We start from the raw sequence: 14,613 nt of genomic DNA, 5'->3' as shown, positions 1-14,613 counted from the left end.
ATCTTATAGGAAAAAGAAATGAGAGAGAGAGAGAGAGAGAAAGAGAGAGGATGAATGAATTAGTTTAAAATGTTATTACTTTAAAAAATTTGCTATACAATGTGAAACCACTGAAAGATAGGAAGCAAAGGAGTGTCATGATCCAATCTACATTTTAGGAAGATTATTAGGACATTTGATTTTAAATCATAAGGTAGAAGATAGTGAAAGATCATCATTCCCATTATAACAACTATAGAAAAAACCTAAACAAATAGGTACAAACAGACTTCAGGAATTTCTAGATTCCACATAAGACATAGAAGGCTAGAAAAGGCATCACTCCCACAACAACAAGAAAAAGCCGGATAAACTATAAAATCATAACTTGAATCCATTAGAGAGCTGAGATTACAGGGCAACCAACTAGCCTGAATTGTGAGGAAAGATGTGTGCTTTCAAGACAGAACATGAGGGACTTCCCTGGTTAAGAATCTGCCTTCCAATGTAGGGAACAGGGGGTTCAATCCCTGGTTGGGGAACTAAGATCCCACTTGCCATGGGGCAAGTAAGCACGCATGCCACAACTACAGAGCCCACGTGCTCTGGAGCCTGCATGCCACAACTAAAGAGACGCCCATGTGCCACAACGAAAGATCCCACCTGCCGTAACAAAGACCCGATGCAGCCAAAAATAAATAAATAAATAAATATTTTTTAAAAACATGAGCACTGGTTGACCTCTGGCAATGGGAAGAAGATGTGGCCTTCATATAAGCAGGTTATAAGAATTTGACTAAAAGTTTCAACAAATTTCTAAAGGTCAAGTGTGGGTTAGTATGAAAACATAGAGCCCCTGGGAACCACAGATAGAAGGTGAACTCATACCCTTGCAAGTTCTTCTCTGTAGACATCATTGAGAGCTTATGAGAAGAATTGGGGGATAGACAAGAGAGTGGAAATAATCACCCTTGGGTAAAGGATTGGAGGAAAGTAGCAGACATGTTTATGAGAAAGGTATGAAGCTCCACCAAAAACCTTTTCCAATAAGAAAGAAACGTCTTTATGACACTGGGGAAGGAGAGTAAACTATTGCTCTTACGTCACTCACTGCAACTGCAGGAAGAAAGATCTTCTATTCCTGAAGAGGGCCAAGAAATGCTACTAGGACCAAAGCAGTAGAGGTTTTTCCTACCACTGGAGATTACCATGAAGGTACCACCTTTGAAAAAAAGGGTTATAGTATCTGTTAATGTTAAAACTAGGACACGGGTTCGAGCCCTGGTCTGGGAAGATCTCACATGCCGCAGAGCAGCTAAGCCCGTGAGCCACAACTACTGAGCCTGCGCATCTGAAGCTTATGCTCCCAACAAGAGAGGCCGTGGTAGTGAGAGGCCCGTGCACCGCGATGAAGAGTGGCCCCTGCTCGCCGCAACTAGAGAAAGCCCTCACACAGAAACGAAGACCCAACACAGACAAAAATAAATAAATAAATTAATTAATTAATTAAAACAAAAACAAAAACAAACAACTGAATTAAAAAATGGGCAGAACTGAGTAGACATTTTTCCAAAGAAGAAATGCAGATGGCCAACAGGCACATGAAAAGATGCTCAACATCGCTAATGATCAGGGAAATGCAAATCAAAACCACAGTGAGGGGCTTCCCTGGTGGCACAGTGGTTGAGAGTCTGCCTGCCAATGCAGGGGACACGGGTTCGAGCCCTGGTCTGGGAAGATCCCACATGCCGCAGAGCAACTAGGCCCGTGAGCCACAATTGCTGAGCCTGCGCGTCTGGAGCCTGTGCTCCACAACAAGAGAGGCCGCGATAGTGAGAGGCCTGCACATCGCAATGAGGAGTGGCCCCTGCTTGCCGCAACTAGAGAAAGAGCTCGCACAGAAATGAAGACCCAACACAGCCAAAAATTTAAAAAAATAAATAAATAATAAATAAATTAAAAAAAAAAACAAAAAAACCCCACAGTGAGATATCACCTTGCACCTGTCTGAATGGCTATCATCAAAAAGAACACAATAAAGAATGTTGGTGAGGATGTGGAGAAAAGGGAACCCTCAACAGTGGGAACCCTCCCACTGTTTGTAGGAATGTAAATTTGTGCAGCCACTATGGAAACAGTATGGAGGTTTCTCAAAAAATCTAAAAATAGATTTACCATATGACCCAGCAATTCCACTCCTGGGTGTATATTTGAAAAAAACAAAAACACTGATTGGAAAAGATACATGCATCTCAATATTCATAGCAACGTTATTTACAATTGCCAAGATATGGAAGCAACCTAAATGTCCATCAACAGATGAATGGATAAAGAAGATGTGGTGTATACACACACACACACACACACACACACACACACAGTGGAATACTACTCGGTCATAAAAAAAAAATGAAATTTTGCCATTTGCAGCAACATGGATGGACTTGGAGGGCATTATTCTAAATGAAATAAGTCGGACAGAGAAATACAAATACTGTATGATATCACTTATATGTAGAATCTAAAAAAAAATACAACAAACTTGTGAATATAACAAAAAAAGAAGCATGCTCATAGAGAACAAACCAGTGGTTATCAGAGGGGAGGGGTGAGGGGCAATATAGGGATTAGGGAGTGGGAAGTACAAGCTATTGGGTTTAAGATAGGTTACAATGATGTATTGTATAACACAGGGAATACAGCCAATATTTTGCAATAACTGTAAATGGAAAGCAACCTTTAAAAATTGCATAAAAAAATTTTAAAGACAAAAGCCACATTTAAAATGGCAGGGAATTTTGTGGAATCTTTACTTGTCCGTGTTCCATCCCTGCCTTGCACAGCGTAGCGCAGATGGGAGAAGCAATAGTCTTATCCCTTGTTACTTTTAGTGAAGTAGAGAAAGTTCGACTGAATTTGCTATGTTCTAAACTGTCTGCGCACTGTGTAAGGGAATGATATCTACAATGCTTAACTCAGAGTTCAAAGGACAGAAAATAGCTTGGATCTCAGGCTAAGGGTAGCCTTGGGAAGCTGAGAGCATGGCTAATGAAAATCCACCAGATGCCTGTATGCAAAAGATTATTTTGTGGGGATTTTTTCCCAGCTTTATTGAGATATAATTGACACATAACATTGTGTAAGTTTAAGGTGTACAACGTGCTGATTTGATACATTTATAAATGCAAAATGATTACCACCATAGTATCAGCTACTATGCAAGAGATTTTTTTTAAAGGGCCATTTATTCCTTTCCCAAATGTTACAGTAAAACCAGGTGGAAGAGAATGGTTTTAAAAGTTAGAAAAAAAAAGTACAAATCTGAGGTTTGGCCATTAAAAGTTATTTACAACAATGGGAGGGGAAAAAAGACAACAAGAAGTTGTTTCACATTACAGAACTCCCCCCAACCCGAAAGCTTAATACTTGATTACCAAGTTAAAAAAAGAGATACAGTTGATTCACAAGCTGGAGGTCTGAACTTGAGTAATACATTTATAAAAACCTAGACAGGGGCAGTGTCCTCTCCAGCTTAGGTGCCACTAGGCACAGCACAAGAGACTAAAAACTCAACAGGGGAAGGCTGGACACTCAGGGTTTGGGAGTGTAGGCACCCCCACACGTGGCTCAGGGATTTGGGGAGTAAACAAAGCCTACTTGGAAAAGAATTGGGGAAGAAAACCAGCAACTGCCTTATGCATGGGTGGGGACAGGGAAGGGGTAGGGCCAGGGGCAGGAGCATTTCACATCACTAACCTAACTTGGGAAACTGAAAGGGACCATCTTCAACTGGCCTTAAGAGGAAGACCAGATGGATGATGGGAGAATCCACATAGGGAGAGGAGGAGAGGGAACGTGGCTAGCGGGGCAACAGCCCCTTCCTTTCTGGGCGCAGGAAGGCAGCCAGGGCACCAGGTCCAGGCAGTGACCTCACAAGGACAGCACAGTTTTTGCAGCTTAGAGATCACCCACCTGCCCCCACCCAGCTACTCATTCTGCTCGCTCGCTGGTGTAAGGCCACTCTCTGGCCCAGAGGGAGTGGATGGCTCTGCGCCTGGGGCCCTGCCTCTTCTGTGTCTCCTCCTCCCTTGGAGGAAGCACTAGCCTCTGCCCCTTTGGCCTGGGGCTCCTGGCTCTTAGGGGTGGAGGCAGCCTTCCCTCCCTGGGCAGTGCCTTCCTCACTGCAGGCACCGAACCCCCCTGCTCCTCCCCTTCCTCTGTGGGTGACGAGGCAGACGGATCCACCCAGCCCCCTCCTTCCGATTTCTCTTGAAGGACAGGCCTCTCAATTTAGAAGGCTTCTTGAAAGAGAATTTCTTCTTCTTCTTGGGGGTCTCCTTGGCGGGGGGTTGGGGGGCAGGGGGAAGCTCCCCCTTGACCTCAGAACCCTGGCTAGGGGGTTCCAGCTCGATGGCATCGCCAGTGGCCCCGGCTTCCTCCTCTGTTCCGTTCACAGGGTGGGGGCGACCCCCCTCTACCTTTGGGGGATAAGTCTCCATTGCTTTTCACGTGGCCATTCTCCCATCCATTGACCTTAGCGGGGGAAGTGCTTGCTGCTTCCTCGGCGGTCACGTCGCCCCAGGGAGCCTTGGAGCTCTGGTTGCCCATGGTGGGGGTTCTGCTGAGGGGCACCAGGAGCCACCCCCTGCTCACGCCATAAGGGATAGTTTGGTCAGGCGGGCCAGGCCGGCAGAGGGGAGGGGCTTGCACCTGAGGGGGAAGGGTGTGTGTGTGGGAAAATGAGCTGCACCCCGGCTCCACACCTCACCGACTAGCTGTGCCCGCCACTTCTCTGCTCCTCACCAGAATGCCCACGCAAGAGATTATTGATTGAGGAATACAGAACAGCTAAGGCACAATAGAAACAGGGGTAAGCTTCTTAGGGAAAGGAAGGCATTTAAAAGCAACTACGTATACACTTCCCAATTTCAAAGTTTACTACAAAACTACACTAATCAAAAGAGTGTGGTAAGTTTTGAAATTGGGAAGTGTATACGTAGTTGCTTTTAAATGCCCTCCTTTCCCTAAGAGGCTTGAATGGACTTGAGGACCCAGGGAGTGGGAAGGGTAAGCTGGGACTAAGTGAGAGAGTAGCATTGACATATATACACTACCAAATGTAAAACAGATAGCTAGTGGGAGGCAGCTACATCTCAAGGGGAGAACAGCTCAGTGCTTTGTGACCACCTAGAGGGGTGGGATAGGGAGGGTGGGAGGGAGACGTAAGAGGGAGGGGATATGGGGATATATGTACATATATAGCTGATTCACTTTGTTATACAGCAGAAACTAATACAACATTGTAAAGCAATTATACTCCAATAAAGTTGTTTAAAAAAAAAGAGTGTGGTAATGACATAAAGACAGATATACAAACCAATGGAATAGAATTGGGAGTCCAGAAATAAAGCATTGCATATATGACCAAATGATTTTCCAAAAAGGTGCCAAGTTCATTCAATGGAGGAAGGACATTTTTCCAACAAATGGTGTTGGGAAAGCTGGATATCCACATGCAAAAGGATAAAATTGGGTCCTTACACCACATATGAAAATTAATTTAAGATGGATTAAAGATGGAAATGTAAGAGCTAAAATTATGAAATTTTCAGGAGAAAATATAGGGGGAGGGGACTTCCCTGGTGGCGCAGTGGTTAAGAATCTGCCTGCCAATGCAGGGGACACAGATTTGATCCCTGGTCCAGGAAGATCCCACATGCTGTGGAGCAACTAAGCCCTTGCACCACAACTACTGAAGCCTGTGGGCCTAGAGCCCGTGCTCCGCAACAAGAGAAGCCACTGCGATGAGAAGCCCGTGCACCGCCACGAAGAGTAGACCCCACTCTCCGCAACCAGAGAAACACACACAGCAACGAAGACCCAACACAGCCAAAAACATAAATAAAATTTAAAAAAAAGAAAATATAGGGGGAAATTGTCATGATACTGGATTTGAAAATGATTTCTTGGGTATGACACCAAAAGCATAGGCAACAAAAGAAAAATGGATAAATTACACTACATTAAAATTTTAAAAAGCTTTTGTGCATTAAAGGACACTAACAACAGAGTAAAGAGGCGACCAGTGAAGCGGGAGAAAAATGTATGCAGATCAAATAGCTTAGTAGGAGTTAATATTAAGAATATATAGGGCTTCCCTGGTGGCGCAGTGGTTGAGAGTCTGCCTGCCAATGCAGGGGACATGGGTTCGAGCCCTGGCCTGGGAAGATCCCATATGCCACGGAGCAACTAGGACCGTGAGCCACAAACTACTGAGCCTGCGCATCTGGAGCCTGTGCTCCACAACAAGAAAGGCCGCGATAGTGAGAGGCCTGCGCACTGCGATGAAGAGTGGACCCCACTTGCCGCAACTAGAGAAAGCCCTCGCACAGAAACGAAGACCCAACACAGCCAAAAATAAATAAATAAATAAATAAAGGAGTTCCTTTAAAAACAAAAAACAAAAAACAAAACTTAAAAAAAAAATCCATTAAAAAAAATATATAAAGAACTTCCACAACTCAACAACAAACAGAAAAAACCCAATTGAAAAATGAAGAAAGAGATTAAATAGACAGTTCTCCTAGGAAGATATACAAATGTCCATTAAGCCAATGAAAAGATGCCCAACATCACGAATTATTAGGGAAATGTAATAAAACCACAATGAAATACCACTTCTCATCCATTATGATGACTTTTTAAAAAAAAGTAAATAACAAGTGTTGACAAGGATGTGGAGAAACAGGAACACTTGTGCATTAATGAAGGGAATGTAAAATTATACAGCCACTGTGGGAAATAGTATGGCAGTTCCTCAAAAAAAAAAAAAGAATTATTGTATAATATGATCCAGCAATTCCACCTCTGCGTATATATCCAGAATTGAAACCAGGGACTTGAAAAGATATTTGTAAAACCATGTTCATAACAACATTATTCACACAATAGTCAAAATGTGTAAGGAAAAAACCAACAGAGTGGGAGAAAATATTTGCAAACCATATGTCTGATAATGGGTTAATAGCCAAAATATATAGGAAACTCCTACAACTCAATAGCATAAAAACAAACAACCTGATTAAAATAGGGGCAAAGCACTTGAAACGTGTCCAAAGAAGACATACAAATGTCAAACAGGTATATGAAAAGGTGCTTGGCATCTCTAATTATCAGGGAAGTTCAAAACCACAATGAAATGTCACCTCACATCTGTTAGGATGACTATGATATTTTTTTAGATCAAAATCACAATGAGATACCACTTCATATCCCTTAGAATGGCTATTATTTTTTTTTAAAGCAAAAGATAATTTTGTCATGATGTGTAGAAATTGGAACCATTGTATGTGGTTGGTGGGAATGTAAAATGGTGCAACTTCTACAGAAAACAGTATGCGGTTTTCTCAAAAAATTAAAAATAGAATTACCATATGACCCAGCAATCTCACTTCTGGGTAAATATCCAAGAGAATTTAAATCAGGATCTGCAGGAGATATATTCACTCCCATGTTTATTGCAGCATTATTTGCAATAGCCAAGATATGGAAACAACCTAAATGCCTATTGACAGATGAATGGATAAGGAAAATATAATATATACATACAACAGCATGCTATTCTTTCTACAATGGAAGAAAATCCTGCCATATTCAACAGCATGGATGAAACTGGAGGATATTCTAAGTGAAATACACCAGTCACAAAAGGACAAATACTGCATCATTCCACTTAAACGAGGTCTCTAAAATATTCAAACTCAGAAAGAGTGAGTAAAATGATAGATGCAGGGGCAAAGGGGAAGAAACAGGGAATTGCTGTTCAAAGCATATAAAACTCCATTTATGCAAGATAAATAATTTCTAGAGACATGCTATCTCTAGATTGCACTTGTTGTTAACAATAATGTATTGCATACTTAAAAATTTAGCAGGTTAGATCTCATGTTAAGTATTTTTACCACAATAAAATATATTTTAAACTACATGAAAATGAAAATACAACTCATTGAAATTTCCAGGATGCAGAAAAAGTAGTGTTTAGAGGGAAAAGTGAATTAGAAAAGAAGAATTAATTTAGCTATTTCTTCATTAGAAAAGAAGAAATAGCTAAAATAAATAATCTAATCTTCCACTTCAGGAAACTAGAAAAATAAGAACAAATTAAATTCAATATAAGCAGAATAAAAGAAATAATAAATATTAGAGCTGTGAGGATTTCTACCTTCACCACTCGTACTCAAAATCATACTGGAATCCCTAGCTAGCAAGAGAAGAAAAGGAAACATGTACAGTTTGGAAGAAGGAAATTAAAAATTACCTCAATATTATATGACTCTTTGTGTAGAAAAATGTCAAAGAATCAACAAAATATCTCCAGGAACTAATAAGCCATCACAGGAATGTTTCAGATAGAAGGTTAATATACAACTGCCAGTTCCTTTCTTAGAGACCAATTATGAACAACTGGAATTTTAAAATATAAGTACAATGTCATTTACATTAGCAACAACAAAGTGAAATACTTAGGTATAAATCTAATAAAATATGGGAAAAATCTTATGAGAAAAACTACAAAACTCTAATGTAAGAAATCAAAAAACACAAATCAATATTGGCTTATCAATTGTTTAATAAAGAATTAACCTCAATCCTTCTCAATTTCAAATAACAGAAGTGATTGGAACACTAACTTGTTCCATGAAGCCAGTATTTATCTGATACCAAAGCTAAACAGTGGCATCAAAAGAAAACTATAGACCAATACCCTTTATGAATATAGATGCAAAAATCTTCAATGAAATTCCAGTAAATGGAATCTAACAGTATGTTAAAAGAATTATTCACCATGAACAAGTAGAATTTATCCTAGGAATGCAAGGTGGCTCAATATACAATATACAATATTTAGGAATAAATTTAATCAAGGAGATGCAAGACTTGTAAATTGGATACTACATAACAGTGAAAGAAATTAAATAAGGTCTAAATAAATGGAAGGACATCCAATGATTATGGATTGTAAGAGTTAATATTGTAGATGGTACTACTTCCCAAAGTGATCTACAGATTCAATGCAATCTGTATAAAAATCTCTACTGTCATTTTTACAAAAAAGGACAAGCTGATCCTAAAATTCATATGGAATTGTCAGGGACCCCAAACAGTCAACACAATGCTGAAATAGAATGTAGTTAGAGTACCCATAATTCTTGATTTTAAAACTTACTACAAAGCTCAGTAATCAAATCACGGTAATACAGGCATAAGAATAGACATGTAGATCAATGGAATAGAATTGAGAATCCAGAAACAAACCCATACGTCTGTGGTCAATTGAGTTTTCACAGGGTGCCAAGACCATTAAACCATCGAACCATCAACAAATGGTGTTGGGATAACTGGCTATACCCTTGAAAACGATGGAACTGGACTCTTACCTCATACCCTATTCAAAATTAACTCAAAATGGACCAAAGACTTAAATAAAAGAGCTAAAAGTATAACAAAATTTAGAAGAAGATATCCAGGTAAATCTTAATGAACTTGGATTTGGCAATGGATTCTTAGATCTGACACCAAAAGGACAAGCAACAAAAGAAAAACAGATAAATTGGAGTTCAGCAAAATTAAGAATGTTTGTGTATCCAAATAACAAAAGTTGGTGAGGATGTGGAAAAAAGGGAACCCTCGTACACTGTTGGTTGGGAATGTAAATTGGTGTAGCCACTACGGTTTCTCAAAAAACTAAAAATAGATCTACCATATGATATATCATATATCAAATGATATACCCACTCTTGGGTATATATCTGAAAAAAACAAAAACACTAATTCAAAAAGATACATGCACCCCAATATTCATAGTAGCAGTATTTATAATTGCCAAGATATAGAAGCAACCCAAGTGTCCATCAACAGATGAATGGATAAAGAAGATGTGGTATATATATATGCAATGGAATACTACTCAGCCATAAAAAAGATTAAAGATTTCCCATTTGCAGCAACATGGATAGACTTGGAGGGCATTATGCTAAGTGAAATAAATTAGAGACAGACAAATACTGTATGATATCACTTATATGTGGAATCTAAAAAAATACAACAAACTAGTGAATACAACAAAAAAAAGAAGCAGACTCACAGATATAGAGAACAAACCAGTGGTCACCAGTGGGGGGGGAGGGGCAATATAGGGGTGGGGGATTGGGAGGTACAAACTATTGGGGGTAAGATAGGCTACAATGATGTATTGTACAACACAGGGAATATAGTCAATATTTTGTAATAATTGTAAATGGAGTGTAATCTTTAAAAGTATATAAAAGTAAAAAATAAACAGTAAAAAAAGAAAAAAGAATGTTTTTGTATCAAAGGATGATGTCAAGAAAAAATAAGACCTACAGAATGAGTGGAAATATTTGCAAACCCTACATTTGACAAGGGTTTAGTATCTCTTATATATAATAAACACTTACAACTCAGAAAATAAAAGAAAAACTACCAAATTAAAAAGTGAGCAAAGGAATTGAATAAACATTTCTCTAAAGAAGATATACAAATGGCAAATAAGCACATGAAAACATGTTCCACATCATTAGTCATTAGGGAAATGCAAGTTGAAACCACAGTGAGATGTTACTTCACACACAGTAGGATGGCTATAATAAAGAAAACAGAAGAAAGCAAGTGTTGACAAGGACATGGAAGAATTGATACACTCATACATTGCTGGTATGTATGTTAAATATTGTAGGTCTTATGGAAAACCTTTTAGCTGTTCCTCAAAAAGTTAAACATAGCATGGTCATATGACTCAGCAATTCCACTCCTACATATGTACCCAGAATTGAAAACTGGTGTTCAAAGAAATAGTTGTAGACAAATGTTCATAGTAGCACTATTCACATTAGCAAAAATTGAAAACAATCCATATTTCCATCCACTAATGAATGGATAAACAAAATGTAAATCCATACAGTGGAATATTATTCACCCATAAAAAGAAAGAAATACTGATATATGGTACAACAAAGATGAACCTCAAATACTTTATGGTGAGTGAAAGAAGCCAGATACAAAAGTCCATATATGATTTCATTTATATATGAAATGTTCAGAATAGGTCAAATTAATAAAGACAAAGTAGATTACTGGTTGTCAGAGACTGGGGGGAAGGGGAAATAGGTAGTGACTGCTTAATGAGTATGAGGTATTTTGGAGGGGCAGTGATGAAAATGCTCTGAAATTAAACTGTGGTGATAATTCTACAACAATGTAAATGTTCTAAAAACCACTGATTTGTTGACTTTAAGATGGTAAAAATGGTGAAATTTATGTTATGTAAAGTTTACTTAAATAAACAAATGCACTGAGTATTCCTGCAATTAACAGAAAAGTAGTTTGGTTTTGTTTAGCTGATAGATCAAAGATTAATATATAGGATACTCTATATTCATCATCTTAAGTAGGATAAACACAAAGTAATATACAGCCAGACACATCATAGAGAAATATTGAAATCCTAAAACAAAGAGAAAATTTTGAACGGAGCAAGAGAAAAACAACTTGTCATGTACAATGTGTAACCCCAGTAACATTCATAGCTCTCTAGTAATCAGAAAAAATGGAGGCCAGGAGACAGTGGAATGACATACTCAAAGTGCTGAAAGAAAAAAACCCATCAAACAGTAACCTTTATCTCTCAAAACTATCTCTTAAAAATGAAGGTGAAATAAAGACAGTCCTAGAAAACAAAGACTGAGAGAATTCACTGACAACAGACCCTCCTTATAAGAAATAATAAAGGAAATTCTTCAAGCTGAGAGCAAGTGTGATAGGCTGAATAATGGGCTCCCCAAATATGTCCGTGTCCTAATTCCCAGAATCTGTTAATATGTTATCTTACATGGTAAGATACTTTGTATGTGTGATTAAGTTAATGATCTTGAGATGGGGAGATTATTCAGGAATATATGGGTAAGCCAGATATAATCACAAGAGTCCTTGTAAAAGTAAGTCAAGAAAGTCAAAGATAATAAGAAATGTGACAGTGGAAGCAAGAAGCTGCAGTAATATGAGGAAGGAGTAAAGAATCAAGGATACAAGCAGTCTTTAGAAGATAAAATAAAGGATTCTCTCCTGAATTCCAGAAGGAACAGAGCCCCCTGAAACCTTGATTTTAGAATTCTGATCTCCAGAAATATGAGAACAAATTTGTGTTGTTTTAAGTCACTAAATTTGTGGTAATTTGTTACAGCAGCAATAGGAAACTAACAAAACACATAAACACAGACACAATTCAAATTCACATTAAAAAAAAAGAGAGTGCAGTAAAAGTAATTATGTTAGCAATTCCAAAAGACAGTGTAAATATTTCCACTCCTTTCTTCTCTTGACTGATTTAAACATCAATTGTATAAAACAATTGTTATATAATTGTATTGGTGATTCTATATAGAAATATATTTGGCAATAACAATGTAAGGGAGGTGATTAAGGACAAAGTTTCATTTGAGTAGCTAAATGATACCAGACTGTAACTCAAATCCAGAGGAACAAATGAAGAGAACCAGAAATGATAAATAAGAAAGTTAATATAAGAAAGTATCAATATATACTTCTTTCTATCCTCAGCTTTTAAAAAGACATAAAAGTATATGATACAAGTTATAACAAAATATTGTTGTTTTTATAAAATACATAGATGCAATATGTATAACAATAATAGGACACAAAAGGAGACAAGAGAGCTGAGCTGCATAAGAGTATCATTTGTGTATCTCACTGGAATTAAGTTAATATAAATATAAAATAGATTTCCATAATTTCAGATGTATAAGCCCCAAAGCAAACACTGAGAAAATGAGTCAAAAATACAGTGCAGGGCTTCCCTGGTGGCGCAGTGGTTGAGAATCTGCCTGACAATGCAGGGGACATGGGTTTGAGCCCTGGTCTGGGAAGATCCCACATGCCACGGAGCAACTGGGCCCGTAAGCCACAATTGCTGAGCCTGCGCGTCTGGAGCCTGTGCTCCACAACAAGAGAGGCCGCGATAGTGAGAGGCCCATGCACCGCGATGAAGCGTGGCCCCTGCTTGCCACAACTAGAGAAAGCCCTCGCACAGAAATGAAGACCTAACACAGACAAAAAAAAAAAAAAATGACTAATACTCTTAAAAAAAAAGTAAAAAAAAAATACAGTGCATAAAATGTTAAAGGAATTTAAATATTACATTAGAAAATATTTACCTAATACAAAATAGGTAAAGAAGTAAAGAAGAAAGAGGAACAAAAAAAGACTTGGGACATATAGAAAACAAAAAGTAAAATGGCAGAAGTGAATCCAACTATATCAAACTTAACATTAAATGCAAATAGATTAAACAATCCAATCAAAGGAGATTGTCAGGTTGAAAAAAGAAAAGAACCTACTATATACTGTCTACAGTAGACACAATAGATTCAAGGATACAAATAGGTTGAAGATAAAGGACAGAAAAAGCCATATCATGCAAACAGCAGCCATAAGAAACCTGGAGTGGCTTTAAAACAAACAAAAAAACTGCTACTAAGATAAAGAGGGACATTCTATAATGATAAACAGGTCAATACATCGGGAAGATATTATAAACATATATACACTTAACAAGAGAGCTACAAAATACAGGAAGCAACCAGTGACAAAAATGAAGGAAAAAATGGACAATTTAATGATAATATTTGAGGTTTTCAATACTACGCTTTCAAAAATGGATAGAACAATTAGGCAGAATATCAACAAGGAAATAGAAGACTTGAACAACAGTGTAAATCAACTAGACATAACAGATATCTACAGAACAACAGAACTCTACTCAACAACGGTAGATAAACCCTTCTTCTCAAGTGCACATGGAACATTCTACAAGACCACAAAGTAGGGCATAAAATAAATCTCAGTGATTTTTAAGGAACTGAAATCATACAATGTATGTTCTTCAACCACAATGATATGAAATTAGAAATCAACAACAGAAATTTTGGAAATCCACAACTATGTGGGTTCTAAACAACACATTCCCAAATAACCAATGGACCAAAGAAGAAATCAGAAAGGAAATTAGAAGATACTTTGAGATGAGTGAAAATGAATACACAACATAACAAAACTAATGGAATTCAATGAAAGCAGTAATTAGAGGAAAATTTGTAACTGAAAATACCTATATTATAAAAGAAGAAAGATTTCAAGCCAATAACCTAACCTTCCAATTTAAGACACTGGAAAGAGAAGAGTAAAATAGCCTAAAGCAAGCAGAAAAAAGAAAATAATAAAGATTTTAGGGAAAATTAATGTAGAAAATTAATAGGGACCATCAATGACACCAAAAGTTGTTTCTTCGAAAAGATCAACTTAATTGACAAATTTTTAGCTAGACTTAGCAATTAAAGGAGAGAACAAAATCAGTAATAAAATGGAAAACATTACTACCAATATTACAGAAATAAAATGATTATAAGGGAATATTATAAACTGTATTTCAGCAAGTTAATAACTTATATGAAGTGGAAAAATTACTAGAAAGTCAGAATGTACCAAAACTGACTCAAGGGAAAATAGAAATAGACCCATAAAAACTAAAGAGATTGA

At 37.7% G+C, this 14,613-nt stretch overlaps 1 pseudogene across 1 annotated transcript; it reads right to left on the bottom strand.

Moving 5' to 3' along the window:
* Nucleotides 1–1,941: 1,941 nt before the first annotated feature.
* LOC309653086 (MARCKS-related protein pseudogene) lies at nt 1,942–6,126 on the bottom strand (annotated as a pseudogene). Its single transcript has one exon. The product of its transcript is annotated as an MARCKS-related protein pseudogene (transcript).
* Nucleotides 6,127–14,613: the final 8,487 nt, after the last annotated feature.

The sequence above is a fragment of the Balaenoptera physalus genome (genome assembly GCF_965194825.1).
Source record: "Balaenoptera physalus genome assembly, chromosome: X".
Classification (NCBI taxonomy): Eukaryota; Metazoa; Chordata; class Mammalia; order Artiodactyla; family Balaenopteridae; genus Balaenoptera; species Balaenoptera physalus.
This window is presented reverse-complemented; position numbering and strand designations above follow the sequence as displayed.